We start from the raw sequence: 17705 nt of genomic DNA, 5'->3' as shown, positions 1-17705 counted from the left end.
AGTGATCTAATGATATTTACCAGGTCATAGTCAAGCACAGTGTTATAGATCTTAGTTAGCAAGGTTCTGTGGTTTATCGTATCATAGGCTGCTGTGAGGTCTATCAAGGCTACTCCCACTATCTCTTTCTGCTCAAATCCCTCCTCTATGTATTCTGTTAGGTTCAGTACTTGGCCTGTGCATGATTTACCTGGTCTGAAGTCTGCTTGTTGTGGGATTAGTTTTGCATCTAATGTTTCCTGGATGCGGTTTAAAATGAGGCGTTAATACAATTTATACAAATGGCATAGCAGAGATATCGGACGGTAGCTACTCGGTAGTTCAGGGTCTTTCCCAGGTTTCAGAAGGGCTACTACTTTTGATTTACGCCACAGTTTTGGAATCTGGTAGGTAGAGCGACAGATGTTAAATAGATCGAACACCCATTGTCTCACTTTTTGCCCGAGGTGTTTTATCTGCTCTGTTAGGATTTCGTCCACCCCAGGTGATTTTCCATTTTTCATACAGTCAATTTTTGAGCTCTTCGATGGTAAATGGGTTTCGCAAGAGAGTTGTTTCCTGGTCTTGAGTTCTTATAATCTTTGGCGTTTTGCAACGATTGTTTGTTTTGCCATTCAGAAGCAGTTGGTAGGCTATCTGATTTAGCGTTATTGCACATAGCTCTTTCATCTCTGTGGGATCACCATTAAGTTTTTTGATCATATTCCAAGCCATGACTCAAAAATAGGCCCGGAATTACAGTGTTGACTAGGGCTCGCTTTAGCCTTAGCCGGCCACTGAGCAAACAATAATTTATTGAAGTATTTGAATATATTATAATTTGTTTAAAATATAAATTAGAAATAAATAATAAAAGCATTTTATTTAATTTTTAAAATATTATTTAAATTTTAAAAATTCAGAAAATATAGTTGTGTCGCCTACTGTACCAGCTTTTTTAATAATTTCTTCTTCTTAGAGTGTCGTCTTGTTGTGTCTAGAGTTGTTTGTGTGCGTGAGAGTGATATAAGGTGTAAATTGAATTATTTGCCGATCCGTAACCTATAATACACACATTCTGTAGCTGTAGCGAATGCATTATGGTCAGTTGTTTAACATCGTTTTACCACTTTAGTTTGATTGGAAAATATTCGGATCATTCGTCCGCTCTTCGGTTTTCGCTCACCATGTCTTGCGAAAGAATTACGTGAGTGATAAATGAGATTTCGGAATCCCCTTTGGAGAATTGTGTATATCACGTATCGAGTATACTTCATGTTTTATAGCAAGAATGTATCGGATCGAAATGGCTGAAAGGTAATGAAACCGTATTGATTTCTATATTTCCAATGTGCCTCCTGTGATGGAAGATGTTAGTTTTCAATTGACCACTTTAATATTTCTAAGATCTGTCAGTTTGCTCTCGTGCGAATGTACAGTATTTCAAACTGATCGATTTCTAAGTCTTACGGTCATGCTGTCTATTATTTTCTTGTCTTGATTCTTGTTGTGTGTTATACAGGTCTCCGAATTTTTATAGTTTTCTCCTTTTTTTTCTACTGCCGTCTTTTGAATATGTTAGTATATATATTTTGTCTTTTTTTTTAATTAGCGTATAATAGAAGATAAAGTTCTTTTTCTATGGTCTTTTGGTTCCAGTGCAGTTTCTGTATTAGATAAATATTCTTCTTCTTTAAGTGCCGTCTCCCAATCGGAGGTTGGATATCATCATCACTATCTTTACTCTATCTACTGCTGCTCTGAAGAGTTCTATAGAACTGCATTTAAACCAGTCCCTTAAATTCTTCAACCATAACACTCTCCTTCTTCCTATACTCCTCCCTCCTCGTATCTTTCCCTGTATTATCAGCCTTAGCAGTTCATATCGCTGTCCCCTCATTACGTGTCCCAGATATTGTAACTTTCTTATAAATATTCTAGTCAATCGCTATTCTGAGACTGAAGTATTGGAGTCGGCACTTATTGAAGGAAATAAGTACTCATAGCAGATATGGATATCTTGAATCCAGTGGCTTAACTATACCACATAAGGCCTGTGGCATATTCATTCGATTGGGACCCCAAGAAAAATCGTCATATTGTAATTTAATTTAAAAAAAACTGAGATAGTAGTATTGTGTCCATTTTAGTAAAATATCTAATTTTTAAAATCATAGGTATTACATATTTATAATAAAATAATAATTTAGTGTTAACAAGATTATTTTCTCCGAACTTTCTGTTCTGTAAAGGTATCAATAACATCATTAAAGTTTAAAGATCGAGCCATAGAATTTTCAATAGAAGGAATAGCCAAATTACGTAACCTGTTTTGTCCCATAGAGTTTTTTTAAATTGGTTTTTATTAATTTTAGTTTTGAAAATGATCTTTCAGCACTTGTTGTAGTCACAGCTATTGTAACAAATACAGTAGGTGATCACTTCAAAAAACTTTGTATTTAGCTGTTTAATAAAAAATAAAACTGCATATAAGCGTCTAATGATGTGAATATAATATAAAAATAGATCATAAACATGTTCTTTTACAAAATTTTCAAATATTTTTTTCTTTGACCTTAAATAACAATTTTTTTTAATATTTTGTGGGACCTCCTTTAGCTTCGATGACAGCTTTGATCCTCCTTAGCATGCTTTGAATGTTTCTCAGACAGTCTTCTTTTATTTTATCGTTTCTGTGCCAGGTGGCAATGAGTCTCTCAATTTACTGCTGATTATTTGTGACAATTTCCTGGGCAATCCCCTCTTCATAAGCTCCCATAGATTTTCGATCGGATTGAGGTCTGGGGAATTACCTGGCCACTTCAGTACTTTAATTTTTTATTTTTACAGGTACGATGTTACTGTTTTTGCCTTATGGCACGGTGCTGAATGGTGCATAAAGTTAAAATCCTCTGATTTGCCAAACCAGTCTTTGATTTGTGGCATGAGCTTTCTTTCCAGAACTTCAATATACTTATGTTGATTTATCATTCCATTCACAATGTACAGCCTCCCTGTGCCCTTACTGCTGATCACAGACCATACCATGATCTTGAGAGGATGCTTTACTCGCTCCACTATGCAATTCTTGTGATATTTTTCACCCACTCTCCTTCGGACGAAGGCCGACTTATCCATGAGTATCTCCACTGTAGACTCATCGGAGAAACAAACCTGTGAATAAAAAAAACTATAAGATATTTTTTTTATGATAAAAACAGTGGTTATAGGGATTTAAACTTTAGTAGTGACGTAATTTACCTTATTCCAATCCTCAGTTGTCCAATTTTAGTGTTCTTTAGCCAATTTCAGTCTCTTTTTCATCATTGTGATGGTCAACTTTGGTTTTTTGGCAGGGCGACATGATTTGAAACCTTGCTCAGCAAGCCTTCTGCGGACTGTCATGTCAGAAACTGGCATCCCAGCTTCACGAATAAGTCCCGTGAGGATTCTTCTTGGCTTCTTTCTATTGTTTACGAAGATATCCCTCATTTTTCTTTCGTCTCTGGGTGTAGTGACACGCTTTCGACCACATTTTTGGACACGCTGGTGAGTCAGGGGTTTGTTGGTATCAATTATTTTCTTGATACTGCTCACTGTTGCTTGCGCTACATGGCATTGTTGACCTATCTGACGTTGGGAAAGCTTTGTATTCATAAAAGTGTCTTTATCTCCACCATTTTACACACAGGGACGTCTTTAGCCTTACCCATTATGATTTTCTTCTGAAAAATTGTAATGTTTTGAAAATGTCTTTAAAATTAAAACTGAAGAAAACAGTACAAAAACATACAAATTCAGTTGTAAACTCCAAGCGCAAATTCACCACAATGTGTATGTTGTCACGTAATTTGAAACAGAATGACACAATTCTAGAGCTATAAACGTCAAAAAAGCAAGGTGATTAGTGACAAAATATATTGGCATACCTTAATCGTATAGCAGCATATATGATTTTATTATAAAATTTTTGAACAAATTTGAAAAACTTTTGTGACTGATTATAATAATTTGATCACCCACTGTAACATTAATGCAGTACATACATCAGGAAATCTGTATGACAAAAAAGATTCTTTAGCGCTCAAAATCGCGTTTGTTCGTGTTTTTTTGCTTTGTTTTTTTAATATATTTTTGTCAAAAAAATTTATTTTTATCTATAAAAGGTGACATTTTGATAGAAAAGGATTGCTAAGAATAACAACTGTAGCTTTGTAATTTACTGTGCACTAATTTTAAATGTTGGATCTTTGTTTTCTTTATAAATATCGTATACCATGTTTCGAATTACATCTCTTAAACCGTCATCAATTTTATGATATTTTTGTTATAAAATATTTTTGTTATAAATAAATAACCCTATAAATCGTATGAAAATTTTGTTAATTTACAGATTCTATTGATAATTCCGTGTGAGGTTGAATTTTCATTTTCTGTATCCTGGTTGTAAAACTCCCAATTTTATTGCTTGTAGTGGCTTCAACACTAGGTAAAACATTGTCTTCATTGTTTATAAACACACCATTACCTATATCGCGCGATTGATCACTTACAAACGATATACAGTCCTGTTTTTTTTTTTAATCTTCCTATGTTTCTTGTTTTTTCCTTGTCATAACCTTTATTTATCGCAATATCTCGATATGTTTTCGCTGTTTCGATTAGGAGAGGTTTTACTGTATTTCTGAATTGGGTAAACAAAAACCAAGTTGAAGTGTGGAAGTCTGAAATTCTAACGAATTAATTACAATAATAGGCTGTCCAATAAGAGTTTTGCGGTTCGATAAGAAATAGACAATTTTATGGTTTGAAATACACTTTATTATTCAGTATAGTCTCCCTGACCATTAATACATGTTTCAACGAGATTTCAATTTGTGAATTTCATCTTTGAAGTGAGAAAATTCTAACTTTTTCACGGCCCTTTTTTTACGAATTTTTCCTTCAGCTGGTCTAAAAGGTTATAATAATATTCAGAATTTATTGGTTTACCAGTTTGCAAGTAATCCATTAACAATATTCCTTTCGAATCGAAAAAAACTGATCCTAACACTGTCTTTGTCGATTTTTGGACACGAACTCGTTTCAGAGTCGAAGAACGAGGTTCACACCACTCTTTAGCCTCTTGTTTTGATTCAGGAGCATGATGATAGACGCAAGTCTCATCCATAGTGATGAATCGACGCACAAAATCGATTTTATCCTTTCGAAAACGCTCTAAATGTTGCTGAAAAAGTCACATTCGAATGTGCTTTTGTTCCATTATTAGCGAATGCAACACACATTGTGAACACAGCTTTCTGAAAGCCAACACTTCAGTAAAAATAGTGCATACACTATCCAATGAGATGCCTTCTACTAAATCTCTTTTAGTCACTCAACGATTTTCCAATTGTATTTTTGTGGATCGTCTCCAAGGCTGTAAGAGCACTTTTATAAATTCAGCAAACCATCCTTTTGCTGTACTAATTAAAGGCGAAGAGTCCGTATATAGTTTCGACATTCGTTCATAAATTTCCTTTGCACTTAAACCTTCCAAAAATAAAAATTCAATCACTCCATGATACTTGATTTTTTTTATTGAAAAAAAAATTGTGACACGTCGATACTAAATCACTTGTAAACTCAGAAAGAATTGAGAGATTGAAATGAAACTTCACATACGCTCATATGGAGAGTGTACCGACATAACAAAATCAAAATTACGCTAGTTGCAATGCCATATCTTATCGAACAGTAAAAATTATTGAACAGCCTATTATGTACAACGTACAGCCTAGTATAATTCTACTAAACTTTAATACATTCCTTAGTTTATGTAATTCTTGTTTTCGTGATGTAAAGCTGATAAATGTTTAATCCAACAGGCCAAAAAAAAAAACGAAAAGATTACGCGGTAAAAAACGTTTCATGTTATTGTTAATTCAACAGAGAATGTTTAGCATGTAAATTAGCTACGAATTTCAACAGGTGCATTAGTCGGGAGTAGATAAATCAATTTAAGAATAGAAGGGTAGGAACCTTTTAAATTGATTAAATGGACGGGAATTTGATTTCTTATGTTAATTGGATACCTGACCAGCAATTGAATGGTGTTTTTTCGATTAGTTCTTTTTTATACTTGACGTCTAGACCTATACGAGGTTTTTCTTTTTAGTTTTTTGCATATAGCTGCTTAAAAGGCGCCACAAATAAAACCTTCCGACACAAATGTAACCTCAATATTTTGTTGAAATAAATCGAGAGTTTCATTGCGATACAACAAGTTGTGTAGATACAGTGAATTTTTGAAATTAGCAAGTTGGTCGAAAAATGGATCTTAGCCGAGAATATTTTCGAGCAATAATTTTCGGAGAGAATTATCTGAACAGCTATGTCTCGCTGAAACGGTTTCTGTGTTGGGAATGAATCATCAGGCCAAGTCCACCCAAAACAACAGTGACACAGTAAAACATTAAAACGGTTCGTCAGCTAATTAAGGATGACAACCGTATAACATAGGGAGATAGAGGCATCTTTGGGCATTTAAAAGATTTCGATACAAAAGATCCGACATGAAGAACTGGGTGTTAAAAAAGTGATTTGTTCTCGAGGTTTTTTAAAGAAAATGGTCACTTTTATGCCAAAATCTGGCCATGTGGCAACAACTGCTTTAGAAGATCGAAGAGCACAATGCAAGTGTGCACACTGCCCAAAAACAATAGAGTTTTTGGATCTTCAAAACAGAATTGTTAAACCATCCACCGTATATGTCCGACCTAAGTCCCAACGACTTCTTCACGTTCAGAAAGATCAAGAATTCAATGCCTGGTCAGCGATTCCACTCGTCAGAAGAACTCATCGATGCCTTTAAAACATCGATTTTGCAGGTGTCAACTGAAGACTGGAATGCTGTTTTACCAATTGATTTGCTTGTAATCAAAAGTGTATCGATCTTGCGTGGGCATATTTTGAAAAGCAGTAAAGTACTGGCTATACGGCTATATGCAAAACTAAAAAGACAACCCTCGTTTTTCTTAAAGTATCAAAATAAGACCGGCATCTCTAAATGGCAGTTTTAATTTTACTGTTATATTTTTATTTTTATATATGTTTTATTTTAATTTTAATGTTACAAGGTTTGTAGTAAACAAAAAGAAAACAGAATTTCTTAGTCGTATACATTCTATTTAGTCGCACGTTGGCGGTTGCCTGTACTCCAAACCCTCGCTCTTCTAAATGTGGATTTTACACTACTCCCAGGAGTATTGTTTTCCTACTTGACGTAGGTATAGTCGCACTTACATAAATATAATGCAGAATGCTTCAAATGCGGCGAAGTTTGATCACTTCTTTTTTACATCTGACCTGATGCCTGTGCCGAATCACACCAGATCAGAGGCGTTTTAGTTTAGGAAGTAGTTCGTTACTTAGGTATAAAGTGTTTCAATATATGTACAAAATGTAAAATTTATCAATTAATATCAATATTGTGAGTGTATGCAATCACATTACTGTATCTGTGATGTTGAACTAACACTTCTGCTTCTTCCACAGTGCACTTATGGAACTCAGGGGGCAGAATCTTCTTAAAGTTGCGTGGTTGATTTTACACAAAACCGGAGTGTTTATCGCGCTGATTTATACAAGACTGAGTGTAGTCCGAAGTAACTTCGCTTCCCCTAAGTCGCATAGAGGCGGTGCGTTCAGGACCGTATTAGTTTACGTATATAAGATATATACATACATTAATTAAAGAATTAAACATAAAAAAGTTAATAAGAAATACTTAATAAAAAAATTAGAATATGTGTGGAGGGACGTAACAGTGATTACAAATTTTCAAGAACTGTAGATGCTTCACTTATAAAACTATTGAAAACCTCAATATACGATTGCTACCGAAGCAATGAAATATCTACAATAGAAATAATAAGAAAGAAATTGAAAACAACTTTTCGAAACATGGTCTGCTGTGAGCAAACTTTTCAAAATTGGAAAAAGAAAATGGACTTTAAATTTTAAAAAATAAATAATACAGATTCTTGGTAAATTGATTTTTACGTTTCCCCTCTAGGTGAGTGGAATTTAAGGGGAAGCTGAGGGATAGAAGTAGCAAACTTTTTTACAATTATTTACATTTACAGCAAATTTTAGTTAGAGATAAAATTTATGACCACTCGACTATTTAATAGAAATTAGAAATGTTAGAAATGCTTTTTAAATAAACAGTGCTTAATAAATTTATTAATTATTTAGATCAATATAAAAAGAAACTCGGTCTAACATAATAGGAAACTTGCCCAAAAAATAATATTGCACTAAAATACTTTTAAATAGTTAGTTTATATTATTAAAAACTCCAAAGAAAACATCAAAATCTTACAAAAAACTTTCTACTGGAAATATAATGCTATATAATTATAACTTTGTCAAAACTTTACCTTTCAAAACTAAGAGATGAAGTTGGGTTTGTAATAATAGCCACTTTTATATTTTGTGTGATATTAAAAAACACTTAAAACGACAAGGAGCGAAAGAACTACGAGGATACAAATTGTGGTATGTAGGGAAAGGTAACACTAGGAGTAGACTTGGTATAATTGCTGATCGTGCTTGATAATCACTTCAAACACAATACTTATCACATACAACACCACAAGAGAAAACTTCTACGAACACCTTCAGACTGTAATAAACTAGACTCCAAATGATGAATATATAATCATTATGGGTGGTTTTAACGCCCGTGTTGTCAATGATATAGTTCCAGGAATAAAACAGCGATATAATGATAAATATCACAAATGAAAGTGAAGACCTTCTGAGGGACCTCTGCAGCATAAACGAGATCATCATATAACGGGGGTCCTACGGCGATTGCCGCTTCCCGCATTTCAGCCTCCATCTTTTCCTATCTCTACAATCTCCCTCTTTTAAGCCTCTAGATTGCATTGTTTTTGTAATTTCTCTTCTCCAGGAATTTGGTGGTCTTCCCCTTTTCCTTCTTTCTGGCGGAACATACATTAAGGCTTTCTTTGGCCACCGCTCCTCCTCCATTCTGATCACGTGACCATACCATTGTAATTGCCTTCCTTGTATTCTATCTGAAAGAGTATCTCTAATTCCTGTACGGTTTCGTATTTCCTCATTCCTGATTCTTTCCATTCTCGATACTCGACATTACCTTCTAAGATAATCCATTTCCACAACGTCTACTTTATCTCGTTTATTCTTTGTCATCGTCCAACATTCGGCACCATATGTGGTAATTGGTTCTACAATTGCTCTGTATACGCGAAGTTTGGTATGCATCTTTATTTTATTAGACCACAGTAATGAATTCAGTATTCGGATGCATTTTTTCCCTTGGGTTATTCGGTTTTGTACATCTATCTTAACTCTGCCATCTGCTGATATGATGCTTCCTAGATATTTATACTTGTTGCAGCCTTTTATGACTGCGTTTTCAAGCCTCAGATCTGTGGTATTTCCTCCAATTTTTAAATATTCTGTTTTGCTTATGTTTACAGTAAGCCCCCATTTGGCATATTCCTCAAATAATTTTCAATTCATATAATTTATATCTTCCTCATCGGTTGCAACTACCACCTGATCATCTGCAAACAACAATGTATACAGAGTTTCTTGTCCCACTTCGATGCCCATAAATCTACATTTATTTCTCCAATTCCTCAATGCTTACGCAATGCAAATAAACGAGATACGTATTAATAATACATGTTTCCCTCACAAAGAACAACACACTTTTACAGACAGTAGAGGACAAAGATCTATGATAGACTATATTCTGTCGAATAGAGAGTTACAGCTCCCTCAAATCTTGGATGTAAGAGCAGTAACATCGGCAGAAATAGGATAACAAAACACCAGAATACACCACAAAGATAAAAGTCGAAAGCTTATAGGATGACTCCCACAAGATACCTATTTCAAAAATGAATAACCGAAAAAAGCAGAAACACATATATCACAGAAAGTGATGGAGTCGAAGAAAGCTGGGCAAAAATTAGGTCCAATATCTTAGCCTCGGGCAAGGAAGTTCTTGGGGAAAGAAAAAAAAGAATGGAATAACCAAATAAGCAGAATGAAGGAGACCCGTGTCGTCAAAATAACATTGCAAAGCTTTGTGCCCTCCAATTTTGAAAAAACTGGCAGGACCCTGGTCTACCTGACTTTTCGGCTATACGACCCTTAACGAATCCACTGCCCCTACGAGTCCGACACCAAAATGAAGGTGCCACGCCACGTACGCCAGGCACGTTTCGTGGGGCTCCACCAGTGGCGCACCGAGGGGGGGGGGGTTTGGGGGTTAAACCCCCCCCCCCCAGGACCCTATTCCGACACTATTACTTACACATTTTAAGGTCTCAAAATGGAGGTAACACCATAAAAAAATTTTGATGACCAACCAAAACCCCCCCCAGAGGCAAATTCTAGGTGCGCTACTGGGCTCCACCTTCCCCGTAGTACCTGTGTTGCGATTACCTCACCTACCCGTTATCCTCTCCCACAGGCGGATATTTAACGCAGGCAGAGGAATTTCGCTCGTTCAACCTCGCCTGGTTCTCTTGGAATGAGAGTAGAGTGGTCCCACGAGAGTCTCGTCTCGGATACTAGGAGTGTAGACCGGTGACCGTGATGCCTAAGCGTTCGTGTGCGTTTCTACAAACCTTACACCTCAAGCCACGGCTCTCCACCTCTCAATTCCTACCCATTAGTCGCCTCTTACGACAGGCAGGGCCTTCTGACCTCGGCTGTATACTTATCTCCGCGAGCCGAACGGAGATAAGTCACCCCTCGGCAGAAGAAGTATCGGACGACCGCGCAAAAGATGGAGTGACAACCTTCCATAGAGGTATTAATCCGCCAATGAACAAGCAGAATTGCTTATAAAGAGGAAGAAGAAGAAACACTAAATCAAAATACTAGAATTACACTTGCTACAGCAACTAGTACATAGTTATTAAATTGTTCTCATGTTGTTTACTAACAACATAGAACTGTTTCACATCTAACAACATCATGAAACATTTAGGACATGATGCGTGTGAAGATACGAGATTTTCTTTAATTTAATAATTACAGTAAACTGTTGGAGGTACCGTATACGTGCAAAAGGACAAATTCAAAAAAAATGTAGAGTTACACAAGTTTTCTCATGAAGGTATCTATATTTTCATGATCCTATCTTGCTATTTCATTTTTTTCATATATATTCATAAGCGAAATTATATTATGACCTCACGACTGCTCCTAAATTCTATTTTTCTTTCATGCAATTTTTAGTACACATGTTTTGTAGTTTCCTTATTTGAATAATTTCCTCGTATAAGTAATATTTATATATAGACGACAAATAATTGTTCCGAAGCTATAATCGTCCGTTCAAACAAAAAAATGAACATCGCATTGATAATATCGACATTGAAGTAGCGTATTAATCGTTATCAATGTACATCAACCATTGGTAAGTACATGTTTTTTTCATTACTACATTGTTATGTACTAATACATGCCAGACAAGGTTAGAACACAATTAATTCTGATGTCCAGCTTATTACTGCACATATTTAGTGTATTTAAACGGTGTGAAATATGTTAGTAATGGATATTGCTTACGGGGTGCGATCAAATCGTGGGTCGGGTTTTTTTTTGTAGAAAATGTCTACTGTTTTTATTAACATTTTTTTAACGCCACTGTTAACACTGTCTAAGATTATTTTTATCCTTCTTCTTCTTTATTCCAGGATTCCGGCAACAAACTCGCTCCATATTTGCAAGGGCCGTTCTACCTTTCTTTCTCCTTTCGGATTTTAATTTAATAGTTATACTCTGACAAGAAATTGGGTAGGGTGACTCATAAATGTAACATGATATACTTATTGTACGAGGTACAAAACGAATACGTCGTTTATTGATAATTGAAAATTGAAATAATATCAGTTAATAATAGTTTGATAGCTCTCCGTGCATTTTAATAGGTAATATGCTATCCTTTACAGTGAGCCAGCTGTAACAACAGACATATTCACGATACGTTTTAGCAAATTAAATTTGGTCAGCACACTTTATCCGAATTCTTAATTATTTACTCTCTATCGGTGGCGTTGTCTACATTGAAATTTGAATTTATTTGAGATATTTATCTACCCCCGAGCCCCCTCGTATGGGAAAGAAAAAAGGTTGCTTCGGAAATAATAATTCTTCTTGGATGAAATAAATCCCAATCGTGGGTAGAGATTATATTTCAAAGAAAAACAAAAGCCCAAACTTAAATATCCCAATTGTTCCCAGGTGACTTCTGGTGAATGATGTTCCTTTTATTTATTTAAGGGATACCGGAGAGCCCAATTAAGATGGAATCCAAAATTTACAACAAAAAGCAATATAAATTCCAAACACAAAAACCCATAAATAACTTCCAACTGAACTAAACTTTTTGATAAAAAACTGTATCTTCCTGCTTCACATCATTTGGGACTCTCCGGTGTGTTTTCACGTGGAATATTCGACCAAAAGTCTTCTAGCCAACCTTCAATTTTGTTTCATTTTATATTAATATTTTTTTTATATTCATTCCTTTTTATTACAGTGATCCATTCCAATACCTTCATAATTTCCATTTCTCGTTATATTGGCACTTGTTCATAGTGCCACATACCCACATTTATTTGGTTAGTTACGCTGAAGAATTTCCAAGATATTTATTAGGTTAATTAAAAATTATCCATCATTCTTTAATAAAATAAAATTACAACATGAATTAAAAGTTTTATATGCTGATCCAAATATTTTCGGAAGGTGGGATAAGTTACAAGATATGTATAATTTTATATACTGCAATTCATTACAACAAACTGTTACCGAAATTAATAAATTATTGTCATTAATTCTCTCATTACCACCAACGTCTGCCTTAAATGAACGAGATTTCTCTTGTCTCAAAAGAATCAAAACGCATTGTCGAAACACCATGAAACAAGAGAGAATGCCAAGCTTGTCTCAAATGTCAATAGAAAAAAAAAACCTAAAATCTCTCCAAAACTAATAAATTTTACGATGACGTTATAACCCATTTGCTACTTCCAAACAACGTAGACTAGTATTTATAAACATGTTTAGGTTATAAATTTATAGCAAAAAACAAAGAAAAAATCTCCTATGATGATTGAAGTCTTTATTAGACGGTATACCTATCTGAGGAGACAAAAAATACCTTGCCGACCTTGTCTCTCAAGTCACGAGCCGCCACTGCCACTGTTTCCTGTACATTGCCAATTTCCTGTACATTGTCTGACAATATTTATCAATATAAATATTATTAAAAAAAATGTAGAAAATCGCCCATTGACAATTTTCTGTATATTCTTGGCACTAGAATAGTGGTAGCGGGTAGGAACTCCTTTTGGATAGTCCTATCAGGGAAAGTGAATCAATCCCTGCCTTCCGCAGATTCCAGGTGTTTCCTGACCCGGGAAACTAGTACCTGCTCAGGGTTCCTTGTCCAGGGTCACGGATGAAGCCCACAACGGCATCCAGGTCGGAGAAGAAGATCTTCACAACGGTCTGGAAGGCGGAGGTGGCAGCCCAATGGTTTTAGGGCTTGTATAAAATCGAGGGGAAGATTGATCTCTGAAGTCCAGAAAGACAGTCAATCTAAAGGATGAAAACCTTAAGACAAATTTCCTGGCCCTCCAGGTTGGGGGTTGGATCATTGAGCTAGCTCCTTAATATCTAGAAAAAAAACTACTGCTAAAAATCCCAAACCAAGCCTCGGAAATATAGACGGATCTAAACAAAGGCTACGAAAAAGGACCATGATGATAGGTACATGGAATGTACAAGGAATAAGGGGTAAAACTGAAGAGATCATTAAAGAAGTAAAACAACTTGAGACATCCAACACCAGATGAATGGAAAACAGCATATATGACCCCAATATATAAAAAAGGTGACAGGAGAAATTGTAAAAACTATAGAGGGATATCGGTCACAAGCTCAATGAGTCGACTATACGGTCGAATACTAAGGGTCTCAGACAAGGATGTTGTATCTCTCCGACTCTATTTAAGATTTATATCTCTGCAGCTCTGAAACAATGGAAAAGGAAAGTCAAAGGAATGGGTATACAATTGAACGATCAGGATTACATATATACTTTACAGTTTGCAGATGATCAGGTGGTGATCTCAAATGACAAAGATGACATGGAATACATGCTTAGAAAACTAATTGAAGAATACCAGAAATGGGGATTAAATATCAATTTAGAAAAGACAAAATACCTCTCAATTAAAGCTGAAGCAGAACAACTCGATATCGATGACAATCAAAAAATAAATCCATGCAAAAAATAAATCCATTGCAAAGAAATATCAAAGAAAAGAAAATGGAACATCTATGAGACAATGGTTAAAACTAGCCTACTTTATGGAGCTGAGACATGGAGAATAACCGAAAAATATAAGAAAAAGGTCGAAGCCACGGAAATGGATGCCATCAGAAGATCGATGAGAATATCAAGGGCCGACAGAATACGGAATGAAGTGATAAAACAACAAATGGGTATAGAGGGCACTATAGTTGAGGATATTGAGAGAAAACAGCTCATATGGTATGGGCATGTGAGCCGAATGGGGGACGAAAGATTGCCTAAAAAAACGATGATGTGGCAACCCCCAGAGAAGAGGAAACGAGGAAGACCACCACAGAGCTGGAACCTGGGAGTTAGGAAAGCGATTAGCGCTCGAAATTTGGACGAAGACCAAACTCAAGACAGAATACAGTGGCGTTTGGGAGTCGGACAACGTCGTAAGACGTTATAAAAAACCGAATATATATAAAATAGTGTCAGTATGTCTTAAGGTTTTGGTTGGACTTCTTTGGCTTCTAGACTGTATTGGGCTTTTGCGACTAGTTTATAATAAAAAAAATAAAGACATTTAAATTAAAATATAATATGTAGTTCATATTGTAATCTTTGTATGTGTCTTTCCTTTGTCGTCTATAAGCCCAGTGATTCGGACGACAAAATGTAAATAAAAAAAAAATAAAAAGTCAAATTTTTATATTATGTAACTCTGCCTAAAATGTGCTAGTCGCAGGATTATTGATCACAATACACGTTTTTATTTTTATTCAAACCTTTTGGCACCGGCTCAACTAGATACGGATGGGGTAGCGAACTATTGGAGTATCTGAGGGCGTTTTATGTAACAAACTCATAAAATCTCGACCTTACTATAAAAGTGTTCTTTCCAAATATTACGAAACGTTTCACGCTTTTTAAGCATGTGAATATGTTAAACAAGAATCTTAACTCATGAATGCAATGTGTAACTACAAGAAATAAAAAATATATATAACATAAAGTGGATCGAGAAAAAGATCGAGAACTGCTGTAATTAAAGTTTCATAATATAATATTCTTGGTTTGGATGATAGCACAGTTTTTATGGCAGAAGATTACAACGGTCTTTACACAAAACTATTTATTCCAGTCATCAGAGACGAAAATTCCACTGAACTTCTAAAAATCATACGAACAAGATGAATTTTGCCGAGAAAGTCAATTTTGGGTCCTGTTACATGTTAAAAGCATTAACGCCTTAAATCTGTTAAAGGTCTATACCAGGGCTTCCCAAACTGTGCGTCGCGACGCCCTGGGGTGTTGCTGCGCTGTCCCAGGGGCGTCACGTGTCAGCACGGTCTTTTAATACAGAAAATATATTTATTTGATTTTAAATGCGTATAAAGTATATGTATTAATAAATTAATCAAATAAAAAATATAACATCAAGTCGATAGACCCTTGAATTATCCGAAATTATTCAAAAAAGTGTTCAATCCGAAAATTATCCGATGGCCCACGAAATTATCCGAAAATCGGATAATTATCCGGACATTGGCAACACTGGTCGAGCGCCGGTCGGCCCCCCTCCCCGTGTTCCCAACTGTCGCGCGTGTTATGTCATTTAGTCAAGCTTTTGTTTTGTTTTATTATGCACGCGGAGCTTTTTGCTATCAACAATGGATATTTATATACAGAAGAATAGAAAACGAAGTAAAGAATCAGGCGAGAGCAGTAATGTTAATTTAAGTAAAAAGAAGAAATATAGGAAATGTGACCAATATTTGGATTTTGAATTTACCTGTGTTACTAAAGGGAATGTAGAACTTCCACAATGTGTTGTTTGTCACAAAGTGTTGGTGGCTGAAAGTATGCTTCCTAATAAACTAAAACGGCATTTGGAATCAACTCACAGTCATTTACAAGGCAAGCCAAAGACTTTTTTATAGAAAATTGCGAGAGCTAAAACATTAGACCACGGCTTTGGATTCAAGAGCATCAATTCCTATCAACGCATTGCTCGTCTCTTACATGGTAGCTTACCGTGTTGCCAAATGTAAAAAACTACTTAAGATCGCTGGGGAACTGGTCTTACCTGCAGCGGTTGATATGGTAACAGTGATGATTGGAGAATCGGCACCTAAAGTGATAAAAAATGTACTCTTTTAAACAATACGGTTAGTTGCCATATTCACGACGGCATATGGCAGAAGATATTAAATGGGCAAATTGTGGGGAAAGTTTCAGGTTTATTTGCCATTCAACTGGACGACGCGACTGATAGGAATGATGATGCTCAATTGATATATTATGTACGGTATATACAAGAAAAAAATATATGTGAGGATTTGTCATTTTGCAGAAAAATACACAAGTTGTGATAGTTTGTTTGTTTTCCGGTGCATGGAATTCAAGATATTCTAGCCATATGTGGTTTATCCACAAAAATATTGACTATTGCCGTTGTAGTACGTTTCGAGGGTGTTGATAGTGGCTCAATAGTGAGAATAGCGATCTATTCATTCAACGTTGTTGTCACCAACTCATTTTCGTTGCGGCTGTGCTTGCCAAGCTATCCTTAATAGTACGTTGTTTTAATGGATACCAGTTCGTTGAAGATTGTTGGTAAACTCGGTTCGCTAATCCCAGTCCGAACTGTCTAGTGAATTTAGTAATTATTTTTTTGCGAAGTTAGTTACTTTTTGACAGACTAAAAGTGGCTGGAAATTACTATACAACCAAGCACCCGTACTTATAGCCAATATTAATAGTAAACAAACTAAATAGTAAATAAAATAGAAGTTTGCGAATTACCGACAATCAATATTTATTTATCTACACCATATAATAAATAGTTATGTTAAATTATAACAACTAAATATATATTTTTTAAATATATACTACCCAAAATTTGATGGGTTTAGTATACACTTCGACTATTTAGAATAATTCTTCTTTTTTTAAAGAAAGAAGTCTGTAATAGCAGGATACTTGAGCTATTAATACTGAGAAGTAGGAATTGTTGTGTTGTAGGTTTCCGACAATGAATCTGTCAAAATTTGTCCGAGCTAAGCGAATGGAGTTTATTCACAATCTGAGGTAACAAATTATCTTTTATTATATCAGTGAGCCTACCTTTTCGTCAGCAACAGTAGCTAAAGACTTTTCCATCTGGATGCGATAGAGATCAAGTTATTGAGGAACCCTTTTTTATATATATTTAGATGTAAGTTCACCATAAAATGACTTGTGTAATTTGTTTGATAGACAATTTCATATCTCCTTGTCCATCACACTTTTGTATTCGATAGGTACAATTTTTCAAACTTTTGTATTAGATAGTTACAATTTGTAACTCGTTCATAGAAAGGCG

The 17705-nt window shown here is 35.3% G+C and overlaps 1 protein-coding gene across 2 annotated transcripts in view; it reads left to right on the top strand.

The window, feature by feature from the left end:
* Positions 1-17705, top strand: part of LOC140434195 (oxysterol-binding protein-related protein 9) — a 249344-nt gene that overhangs the window by 23219 nt on the left and 208420 nt on the right. The gene's annotated exons all lie outside the window — the stretch shown is intronic.

Source organism: Diabrotica undecimpunctata, chromosome 2 (assembly GCF_040954645.1).
Source record: "Diabrotica undecimpunctata isolate CICGRU chromosome 2, icDiaUnde3, whole genome shotgun sequence".
In the NCBI taxonomy this organism is placed as follows: Eukaryota; Metazoa; Arthropoda; class Insecta; order Coleoptera; family Chrysomelidae; genus Diabrotica; species Diabrotica undecimpunctata.
This window is presented reverse-complemented; position numbering and strand designations above follow the sequence as displayed.